Source organism: Schistocerca piceifrons, chromosome 4, assembly GCF_021461385.2.
Source record: "Schistocerca piceifrons isolate TAMUIC-IGC-003096 chromosome 4, iqSchPice1.1, whole genome shotgun sequence".
Lineage (NCBI taxonomy): Eukaryota > Metazoa > Arthropoda > Insecta > Orthoptera > Acrididae > Schistocerca > Schistocerca piceifrons.
This window is the reverse complement of record NC_060141.1, coordinates 13,133,349-13,145,982: the sequence shown is the minus strand read 5'-3', so window position 1 is coordinate 13,145,982 and position 12,634 is coordinate 13,133,349.

Genomic DNA, 12,634 nt, shown 5'->3' with positions numbered 1-12,634 from the left:
GATGATACTATCACAAAAAATAAACATTATTTTCTTAGAAAATATACGTCAGTTAGCCGAACCCAAGTTTTAGAACATTTTACTTCGCATCTTGAGGTATCTATAATCGCTATTAAAATCTTCATACCATGGTTTTCGAGTCGCATATGACTCACAGATCCTGCATACTACAGGAATGAGCATCCTTGTAAGTTACCTTCTTTCTTTCGTCTTATAAAATTAGTGTTAAAGATTACTGCCGAAATAGCAGACAGTCGGCTAAATGTGTGACGTAGGGCCGGCCGGTGTGGCCGAGCGGTTCTAGGCGCTACAGTCTGGAACAGCGCGACCGCCACGGTCGCAGGTTCGAATCCTGCCTCGGGCATGGATGTGTGTGATGTCCTTAGGTTAGTTAGGTTTAAGTAGTTCTACGATCTAGGGGACTGATGACCTCAGATGTTAAGTGCCATACTGCTCAGAGCCATTTGAACCATTTGTGCAACGTAGAAGAATTCTGACAAGATAACTTTTCTATGGAGTGGTTGCACACCACTCTGCTTTTAACCCTCTGGTTATGTTGGCTGTAGAGCCATTTTACTGTGTATCCTAGCGATTGATGAGAAATGCAAATACGGCAACATTTGCAAACAAATTAAATCAACAGGGACGTTAGATAACTGAAGACGACAGAGATTTATGCTTGAAATTGAATAAGTTTGTTTTATTCAATAAAACTGAATTCACTAGAGAATGGTGGTCTCGTGATAAAAAGAGAGAAATTAAAACAGTTTTGATAAGAACACTTCGTCAGCAAAGTTCCTTTACACGTACAGTGAAGCTAGGAGTATTTCATATCTGAATCAAGCAAACTCTCGTGCGAACATCAAACGTGGGAGGTCAAAGTCCGGATGCTCTTTAACGCCATTTCGTGGAAATTACAGATTATTACTTAATTCAGCACACATTCAAAAGCGCTATCAAAATTACCCAGTGACATTTATTTAGTTTTTCTTTATCAGTACAGGTTCGTAAGAAATTAATTAAAAAAGTCTTTACAGTTCACTACAGCACTTTGCAGCTCTCGCTGCAAATGTACTAACATCACAACTAGTTTCCTAACACCCAACGAAAGATAAACTCGCAGTCTACCAACAACTACCACCTGGGGTTGTGAGTTACAATACATGGCGGAAAACAGTCAGAATTTATGAATATCTAGAGAATGTCATTTACCATTTCTGGTTCAGGATCTTTCAGTTTCTGAGTTTTGTGGCTGCCCACCATTTAACGTGGGTCGTGCTAGCTACACTCCTGGAAATTGAAATAAGAACACCGTGAATTCATTGTCCCGGGAGGGGGAAACTTTATTGACACATTCCTGGGGTCAGATACATCACATGATCACACTGACAGAACGACAGGCACATAGACACAGGCAACAGAGCATGCACAATGTCGGCACTAGTACAGTGTATATCCACCTTTCGCAGCAATGCAGGCTGCTATTCTCCCATGGAGACGATCGTAGATATGCTGGATGTAGTCCTGTGGAACGGCTTGCCATGCCATTTCCACCTGGCGCCTCAGTTGGACCAGCGTTCGTGCTGGACGTGCAGACCGCGTGAGACGACGCTTCATCCAGTCCCAAAGATTCTCAATGGGGGACAGATCCGGAGATCCTGCTGGCCAGGGTAGTTGACTTACACCTTCTAGAGCACGTTGGGTGGCACGGGATACATGCGGACGTGCATTGTCCTGTTGGAACAGCAAGTTCCCTTGCCGGTCTAGGAATGGTAGAACGATGGGTTCGATGACGGTTTGGATGTACCGTGCACTATTCAGTGTCCCCTCGACGATCACCAGTGGTGTACGGGCAGTGTAGGAGATCGCTCCCCACACCATGATGCCGGGTGTTGGCCCTGTGTGCTTCGGTCGTATGCAGTCCTGATTGTGGCGCTCATCTGCACGGCGCCAAACACGCATACGACCATCATTGGCACCAAGGCAGAAGCGACTCTCATAGCTGAAGACGACACGTCTCCATTCGTCCCTCCATTCACGCCTGTCGCGACACCACTGGAGGCGGGCTGCACGATGTTGGGGCGTGAGCGGAAGACGGCCTAACGGTGTGCGGGACCGTAGCCCAGCTTCATGGAGACGGTTGCGAATGGTCCTCGCCGATACCCCAGGAGCAACAGTGTCCCTAATTTGCTGGGAAGTGGCGGTGCGGTCCCCTACGGCACTGCGCAGGATCCTACGGTCTTGGCGTGCATCCGTGCGTCGCTGCGGTCCGGTCCCAGGTCGACGGGCACGTGCAGCTTCCGCCGACCACTGGCGACAACATCGATGTACTGTGGAGACCTCACGCCCCACGTGTTGAGCAATTCGGCGGTACGTCCACCCGGCCTCCCGCATGCCCACTATACGCCCTCGCTCAAAGTCCGTCAACTGCACATACGGTTCACGTCCATGCTGTCGCGGCATGCTACCAGTGTTAAAGACTGCGATGGAGCTCCGTATGCCAGGCAAACTGGCTGACACTGACGGTGGTGGTGCACAAATGCTGCGCAGCTAGCGCCATTCGACGACCAACACCGCGGTTCCTGGTGTGTCCGCTGTGCCGTGCGTGTGATCATTGGTTGTACAGCCCTCTCGCAATGTCCGGAGCAAGTATGGTGGGTCTGACACACCGGTGTCAATGTGTTCTTTTTTCCATTTCCAGGAGTGTATTCTACAGCTGTTACATCTTTCATGTAAGTCCCTTTGAATTAGTGAATTACGATTTTGTAGTACTGTAGCTACGCGATCGTTTTGAGATCGAAATTTTCTTCTGCATCTAGAACGGTTATATCTACACTCTGAGAATGGAGTATTACAATGTATCTCTACAACAGGCTATGAATCTATGAACGTGTATAACAAGTGCATGTGAAGCATTTACCTTAATATATATACACAGGGTGGGGCAAATGAAACTGATCCGGACGAGTGGATTCGATTGAACGTGAATGTATGCATATAATCACACTTTGTGACGCGCACACCACACGTAAACCCGTCACGTATTCCTCGCCGGTTCACAGAATAGTGCGGGCTGTGTCAGTGTGAGTGGAGTAGTGCAAAGGGGACGAGGTAGTCAGAATGGAGCAGAGTATTTTCGTTGTGGGAAGTTACGTGACAAGAAAGTCGTGGGAACGGCGTGGTGAGTTGTTTTCTGGGAAGTTTAATGATATCAAAGTGCCAGCAAAGAGTACCATGCAACAATTGTTGTCAGATGGGATCTGTTTTGAACAAGAGAGAAAGCATTCCGAATCATGCTGCACTTCACCAGAAAATGCTCCAGAGTCCTACCAAATCCACCCAACGCCTGTCGCAAGAGACCGGCATATCATGAAGACCATGCGGTCGAATACTGCACCTGGACCTGCGTATGCCCTATCGAGTGTCTGTTGTTCATGGATTAAAACCAGCAGATGCTCTTCAGCGCCTCTAGTCCTGTGAGTGGCTGTTCACTGAAATAACAATGAATGGCTTGGTCTTGTCTGATGAAGCCTTGTTTCAACTGAGTGGTTATGTCAACTGACGGAATGACGGGTTCTGGGCAGAGGAGAACCTACGTAACTTCCACGAAACACCATTGCATGATCAGAAGGTTGGGGTTTGGTGTGCAGTATCGGCACTCCGCATTATTGGTCCCATCTTCTTTTATCAGACACTGACTTCGGTGCGCTATATTGCCAACATTCTGAAACCATTTGTCACAGCATTAATGGAGGAGAAATAGACGTTCAGTTGCTTCCAACAGGATGGAGCTACAGCCCATAGAGCCAGACGAAACGTGGAGCATATTTACACAGTCTTCGTGGATGACAGAGTTGTTGGCAGAATTTAGTCTGGTCTCGGCCCCAGATGGCCTACCAGGTCGCATGAGCTGTCAGTGTGCGATTTCTTTGTGTCAGTACGTATCAAGTCTAAGGTGTATCGCAACAACTCTTATAGTCTTTAAGAATTCCAGCAGAACGTTTCGGATGGGATTGCAATATTAGCAGTCCATCTTCGATCCACCTTCATCAACTTACTGACCAGGGCCCAAAAGTGCCAGGAAATGAATGGTGTTATGGTGTTCACTTTCAACATTTGCTATAGTCAGGATTGTACTCTATTTCCCTTCTGCTTCTGTGTTAGTTGTACCCTGGTGCTCTGTTCTCCGGATCACTTTTATTTGCCCCATCCTGTACCTTCCCTTTCCTGGTAATACCTCTGATAATGCAAAGATCATGTTGCTCACGCAGTGGTGTAGCTTTGATACAGTGTCTGACACTATTTTGAGAGATGTTAACGTCAGTGGGGTAACAGAAGCGACTAACGCAGGTCTCAGGATTATATTGGCTGTTAAATACGCCATACTATGTGTTAATTGTTTTTCTCTGTGCGCAGTGAGAGCCATGTTACGTAGCTTCGATATGTACACATATATTGTAATACGCAGAATTATGTTTTCTCAACAATGACGTCTCACAGACAGTCAGCCCTATTTTTACGTGATAACTTCTTGTTCCTGTACCATGCACTGTATAGTATGTATGTTTTATTAATTTTCAGTTCAACATGCGCTTGAGAATGGTTAAAAGGCTGAAATCATGATTGTGTAAAAGTAATGAATAACTAACAGCCAAATTCTTTCAAAAAATTATACATGATTCCGGTCCCTCTCAAAGGAGAGATCATTAGAATTTATTCATATACATAAGCGAAACGAAAATTGAATAGTGATTGTCGACTGGAATTCGAGAGCAGGAAAATGAAGAGAAATAATAATGGTAGGTAAATAGGGACTAGGGGTAAGGAGTGAAATAGGAATCTACCTGGCATAATTTTGCTGACAGCATAGTTTAATCACTCCTAACACTTGGTCTGAGAATCAGGAGAGAACCTTCTAAACGTGCAAGACACCTGGAGACACATTAAGGTTTCTGGTTGAATGCATAATGGTAAGACAAAGATTTCTGAATCTGATTCAAACTCTCAATACTTTTCCAGAGACAGATCTGGACTCTGGCCATACTTTATGAGCTCTGAATTGTGGATTAAAACTGAAGAAATTGCTAAGACATACGATATGCTGAAGATGGAACATGGATAAGTTGAAAGATCCAGAATTTGTTGAAAGTTTCAATGGCAGCGTTAGGCAATGATCGACTGCAAAAGGAGAGGAGACGATTAGGTAGCACTCAGAGAAGAAATAATGAAGGCAGGAGTGTACCAAATAGATAAAGAGACAAGACGTAAAAGACATCCTTGAATATCACAGGGAATACTGGACCTAATTGAGGAAAGAAGAAAAAGTAAAAATTTTGGCAAATAAAGCCGGCAAAAAAAACACCCAAAATTCAAATTGAAACAAAGTGCAAATCGCTAAGCGTATGTAAGGAAGTGTAACTAGGGTAAACGTCGTTATCCCTCAATAGGAAAATGACATGGGCGTTGGAAGAAAGAAAATCAGTTACATGAATATCAAGAGCTCAGATGGAATTCCAGTACTACGCAACGTAGAGTAAGGTGAAAGGTGGAAGGAGCGTATAGAGGGCCTTTACAAGAAAAATGAAGTTGAAAGCAACATTACAGGAAGAGAGGAGGAAGTATTTGAAAATAAGACGGAGGGTGTGATACTGGGAAAAGAATATGACAGAGCACTAAAAGAAGGCCCCTGGAATAAACAGTGTTTGCCATAGGACTGCTGGTATCCTTGAGAAAATCCGCAATAACAAAACTATTCCACATGGTCTGCAATATTTGTGAGACGAGCGAAATACATTCAGACTACAGCATGAATGTAATAATTCGAAGTCCAAAAAAACAGATGCTGGCAGGTGTGCATACTACTAAATTATCACTTAATGGTTACAAAATAATAACACGAACTATATGCATAAGAACAGAAAAACTGGTAGAAGTTGACCTCAGGAAAGCTCCGTTCGGGTTCTGAAGAAATATAGGAGCACATGAGGCAACATAGAGCCTCCAGTGGTCTTATACAGATTAATAAAAGGTAAAAATACGTCCATAACATTTGTAGACTGACAGGAAGAATTTGATAAAATTGACTCAAACACACTCATCGAAATTCTGAAGCTAGTGGTGGTAGCATAAAGAGAGTGAAAGGTTATATACAACTTGTACAGTATTCAGACGAAAGTTGAAATAATCGAAGGGCATCAAAGCGAAAGCGTGGTTGAGAAGGGAGGGAGACAGGTGATATTCCCCGGTGTTTATTCAGTCTGCACGTTGAATATCTGCGAAGGATACCAAGAAGAAATTTTGGAAGGGAACTAAAATTCAGAGATAAGAATTAAAAATTCGGTCGGAGATGGCAAAGGACTTGGAAGAGCAGTTTAATGGAATGGACTGTGTGATAAATGGATGATGTAAGATGATCTCCAACAAAAGAAAAACAATGGTAATGAAATGTAGTTGAATGAGATGAGACGTTGGCGAGAGAATTAAGTTAGGAAAGGAAAAACTAAAAATAGTAGATGACGTTCGCTGTTTGGGCAGTAAAGTAAATGATGATGGATGAAGTAATGTGAGTGTAAAATGTACCCTGGCAGTGGCAAGAATAGTGCCTCATAGGAGGAGAAATTTTGTAACATGGCAATATAAATTTAAGCTTTCTGAGGTCTTTTCTGCAGGTATTTGTCCGGCATGTAGTCTTGTATGGAGGTGAAATGTGGGCGATAAACAGTACAGAGAAGAAAAGAGTCAACTGAATTGTAGTGCAAGAGAAGGCTGACTGTTAGATGTATGCTCGTAAATCGCGTAACTAATGAGAAGGTACTGAATAGAATTGTGGAAAAAGGAAATTTGTAGCATAATTTGACTAATAGAAGGGATCAGTAGACAGGACACTTTCTGCTACCTCAAGGAATCGTCGATTTAGTACTGGAGGTAAGTATTGGGGGTAAAAATTACAGAGAGAGAGACCAAGAGGAGAATACAGTAACTCTGTTCGAATGGATGTAGTTGGCAGTAATTATTCGGAATGAGAAAGCTAGCACAGGACAGAGTAGCGTGGAGAGCTGTATCAAACCAGTCTTTAGACTGTAGACTACAACAGCAACATAATTTTCTCAACGTAACGTTTTGGAAGATCACAAAAAATACCAACTGACCTTTAGTATGTGGTGGGTGAATTTGTAAGTAGCATTCTAGCAGAGTAGCCCTTCTAGAATCCAAACTGTGATATAAGTAAAGATGTTCCTACTAACACATGGGACTGTTCTTGAGTACATTTCTTTTTCGTGTATTGTGGTGAAAGGGTTCAGTGAGAAAATGAAAGATCGTTATTTGAGTTTTATCTTGTTAGCTTTCTTATGAAGAGGTTTAACAATTGCATGTCTCCACATATCTGGAAAAATTCAATGTGCCAGTCATGCATTACACATATTACTAAGAACATTGCGTATTAAGACAGAACTGCTTTACATAATCTTGTTTCAAAATCCTATGAGCCTTCGTTTTTTCAGAATGGTTATAATTCTTTTAATTTCAGTGAGGTATGTTGTGCTTCTTCTAGTTCCTAAGAGATTTGTGGCGTTATATTTTTAATATACTTTCTTGCAACTTCAGATGAGTCAGTTAATCATACTTTTGCTGATACATTTAGAAAGTAAGATTTAAAAGTACTCAAAACTTGTGAAGTGTCGGTCATAACGTTGTCATGTCGTTTAATTGATATTGTATCTTGTTCATTGGTAGCTGTCCTGTCTCCGATTTGACAATATCGCAAAGAGATTTAATCTTCGTACCTACATTATTAATTTACGTCAGGAGAAGACTTTCCTTAATATATGACAGTATCTTTTGTAGTATGCAAGTGATGCATGAATTACCCTCTTCCTCTTACATGAGATTTTCATTTCCCAAGTTATCCATGGCTTACCTTTTTTTCTTTTTTTCTTTTTTTGTGGATTTGCTGGATATCTCTTTACGAACACAGCGTTCAAACATACGGTAGACAAAATTTTCTATAGAATTGGTATTAGTATGTTTTTCTATTTACAGACCTCCACCGATACCACTTCTTTCAAATTGTTCTCGAGACACTGTTTCTTGTTGTGATTAATAAGGCTCACTATTTTGTATCAACGTGTGTCAGGCGTTAAGGTGTAATCTTTATTTCCATTAATTGTGCATCATCAGATTGTCAATTAGCACCTGGGTACATTTCGGTTGCTTCAAACTGGGCACTGTCACTAACAGTGCTAACAATTAGGAAGTTACTATTTTGCAGTCCATGAATTGGAAAATTAACCACTAAAACTACGTTAAAATAGGCAATTACTGATTCCAGTTCAATAATGTTGTTCGTATCTACAGTTTAAACTCCACGAAACAATAACTTTTTTCTTTTGTCTGATAAGTAGCTCAATAACGCATTAGATTTCTCTTAAATAGGCGAAACATATTTTCAATCAACATGTAAACTTCTCTTATCAATATTTTTGACTGTGTGTCAAATTTTCAGTATGTTGCTAATCCTTTTCTTCATGTTCACTCTGGAGAAAAATTGTACTAGTTTTATAATCCCTTACATTTATCTTTTATGTCCCTATGCTTATATGGTTTTCAGAGAGACACAGACCATCTGTCACTTCAGAGTTTTTCACATCTAAAATTACAAGAAGCTCACCTCCCTTCCTTTTCGCCCTCTAATGTTCTGATAAAACAGAAATGCCTTTATATGTCTCGAAACTGTTGCATATATTACTATCCTGTTCTCTTTTAGTATCCTTCAATACTGTCTGTGTGTAACCTGACTTAAATCTAAAATATGTGGCCCTTTGACTCAAGTAATCACATGGATTTTGTCTTGTGTGCTTGTGCCGCTCCTCTCCGTTTCAGTCAAAAGCAGTCTGCCCAGATATTTGTCAACACAACTAACTGCTGTCTTAACCCAGGGCAGGTCGTGGCACTGAGTGCATGTTTATGCCCCTATATCCTCCAGATCACTTTCAATGCTACGCTCTAAGTTGATCCAGGCTGTTTCCTGTTCCTCCTACTATAAGTACCTGATCCTCTTCACCTAAATCCCCGCATAAGGTCCCATGTTGTTTGGCACCTGGCAAAGCCTGGCACTAGATTTCAGAATGCCAGTGACCTGGTATTCTACACCTACCTTTTCTTACAGCATTTAATGTACACATGTCCCGTGACTGCTACCTAACAGCATGACATGTTTCTTTCTATTTGACTTTTCTAATAACATAGCATTAAAGTCGTTCCTGCGAGTCTACTGCCCCCTACTTTGCTCAAAATACGGTTGAGGCTGTTCTCCTATTTCAGGTAACAAGTTGATCTCGTTGCTAACCGTAATTTCAAACGTGCTGAGGTTCTGTCCTTTTCCCCCCACCGACGTATCTAGATCAAAATATGCCAAGTCTAAATCTGCTTGAAGGGCATAAATATTTCATCCGTCTTCCACGATTCTCTTGTCTCTACTGTATGACGTACAACTTCAAGGGAGAGTCCCCTACGACACTCGTCGGCCTTCCCCACTACAATCACCGCAACGAAACACCAATTCTAATGTACTCTTGATAAGTGGATCCCATACTAATTAACATCTACATCTGCAGACATGACGCTTCTTTTACTGTAATTTAAAAAGGATTAACACACTGTAATCTCCCCCTCACTTATCGACCTTAATGACAGTGAAAAATTAAACCACGTGTACCTAATGGAAATTTGGGAAAAGCAATCGTCACCGAAGTTAATTTGTCGGTAAAGAGGGAGAAAAGGGTTACATCTAAATGAAAGGAAAAATGCAAATGAAACTGGTGTAAATTAATTTTGAAAAGGTGTGAAGTTAATAAAGACAGTAAATGTGCGGCCGTTAGGTTAACAATTAACTAGCGGTAATTACATATTTGAGATTTGGGGGAAATTACGGTCGCCAGTCCTAAGTACAATTACTGTAGTAACTGAAAAAGGAAGGTTATTACACATATAATTAGCACTAGAAGCGTGGCAACTGAAGGTTGACACGTGTTGTGTGAAAACTGAAAGTTTGTCAGAAGTAATAAATTTCGCTACACTCTGACTTAATTTAGCAAATGAATTAATAAAACCGGAATCTTTCTGAAGCACATCGAAATTCAGTAAAATACGGTTAGTCTTGGACTACCTCAACAATCATTTCAAAAGCTACTTGAATCTACACAATTTAGAAATAAGAGATTTAACTTTGAACTTGAATTAAATGATTCTGAACAATTAACAATAGTAAAATTTAGTACGTACCAAGCTGAGCTGCAGTCACAGGTAAGCTAAAATACGGTAACAAAACTCGCACTCTTCATTTGTGCTTGTGTAATCTAAATATTGTAGCCAGCTATGAATACCTTAACTGAACTTTGAAATTAAAGCAGTGAAATCGAATGATGGTGGCGTTTGAATTTCAACGACACTTGGGTTCATTCCGGAAAAGGAAGGGACCCTGCTTGGTAATGCAATTGGGACAATGAGGAATAAACGTTCATGCTAAGTTGCTGTAATTTTGTGATGCAACAATTTCAAAAGTTTGAAAAGCTGAGGTCTGCCATACAGTTCTAAAACTTTACGTGCTTCCAGTCTTCCTTGTTGGTTGATTGAAGGTTTGAAGCCGTCGATCGAGGAGGTGGCGACAGTCACTCATTGGCGCGCCTTCTTCTCGGCACGGTCACCAGACGAAACGGGCTCTTGATGTGCGTCAGCTAATGCTTCCCGTCCGCGACACCGTATCAGAAACTGTCATCGCAAGTAGAGCGCAATTACATGCTGCCAAACCCCGAAACCGTGGCAACTCGCGGGAGCTTCACACAACACACCTTCTCAACTGCACCACCCCAGCCAGACTCTCTCTCCGCCCGCGCTCCACGCGACAGAGTTAACACTACCAAAGATCCTAAACACTTTTGTTCTCCACACGACCTATCGATGTATTCGTTCGATAGCATAGTTTTCCCTAGGCCAGACTCAGCGTATAAATAAAAATAATATTCACAAAACAAATCAATTATTAATCGACATAAATGCATCTATATACAAATAGTAAAACAATTACAATATACAAAGACAGAAATGTCATATCTTGAGGTAACAAAACAGGGAAAAAAATTATAGTACAATAGATGGAAATAGGAGGATACGCATTTCCGGCGTTACAACACATTTTAATTGTAACGAAGGAAGATGTGATAACAAAATTCACTTCGGTGCGCAACTAATTTGTACACTCCTGGAAATGGAAAAAAGAACACATTGACACCGGTGTGTCAGACCCACCATACTTGCTCTGGACACTGCGAGAGAGCTGTACAAGCAATGATCACACGCACGGCACAGCGGACACACCAGGAACCGCGGTGTTGGCCGTCGAATGGCGCTAGCTGCGCAGCATTTGTGCACCGCCGCTGTCAGTGTCAGCCAGTTTGCCGTGGCATACGGAGCTCCATCGCAGTCTTTAACACTGGTAGCATGCCGCGACAGCGTGGACGTGAACCGTATGTGCAGTTGACGGACTTTGAGCGAGGGCGTATAGTGGGCATGCGGGAGGCCGGGTGGACGTACCGCCGAATTGCTCAACACGTGGGGCGTGAGGTCTCCACAGTACATCGATGTTGTCGCCAGTGGTCGGCGGAAGGTGCACGTGCCCGTCGACCTGGGTCCGGACCGCAGCGACGCACGGATGCACGCCAGGACCGTAGGATCCTACGCAGAGCCGTAGGGGACCGCACCGCCACTTCCCAGCAAATTAGGGACACTGTTGCTCCTGGGGTATCGGCGAGGACCATTCGCAACCGTCTCCATGAAGCTGGGCTACGGTCCCGCACACCGTTAGGCCGTCTTCCGCTCACGCCCCAACATCGTGCAGCCCGCCTCCAGTGGTGTCGCGACAGGCGTGAATGGAGGGACGAATGGAGACGTGTCGTCTTCAGCTATGAGAGTCGCTTCTGCCTTGGTGCCAATGATGGTCGTATGCGTGTTTGGCGCCGTGCAGGTGAGCGCCACAATCAGGACTGCATACGACCGAGGCACACAGGGCCAACACCCGGCATCATGGTGTGGGGAGCGATCTCCTACACTGGCCGTACACCACTGGTGATCGTCGAGGGGACACTGAATAGTGCACGGTACATCCAAACCATCATCGAACCCATCGTTCTACCATTCCTAGACTGGCAAGGGAACTTGCTGTTCCAACAGGACAATGCACGTCCGCATGTATCCCGTGCCACCCAACGTGCTCTAGAAGGTGTAAGTCAACTACCCTGGCCAGCAAGATCTCTGGATCTGTCCCCCATTGAGCATGTTTGGGACTGGATGAAGTGTCGTCTCACGCGGTCTGCACGTCCAGCACGAACGCTGGTCCAACTGAGGCGCCAGGTGGAAATGGCGTGGCAAGCCGTTCCACAGGACTACATCCAGCATCTCTACGATCGTCGCCATGGGAGAATAGCAGCCTGCATTGCTGCGAAAGGTGGATATACACTGTACTAGTGCCGACATTGTGCATGCTCTGTTGCCTGTGTCAATGTGCCTGTGGTTCTGTCAGTGTGATCATGTGATGTATCTGACCCCAGGAATGTGTCAATAAAGTTTCCCCTTCCTGGGA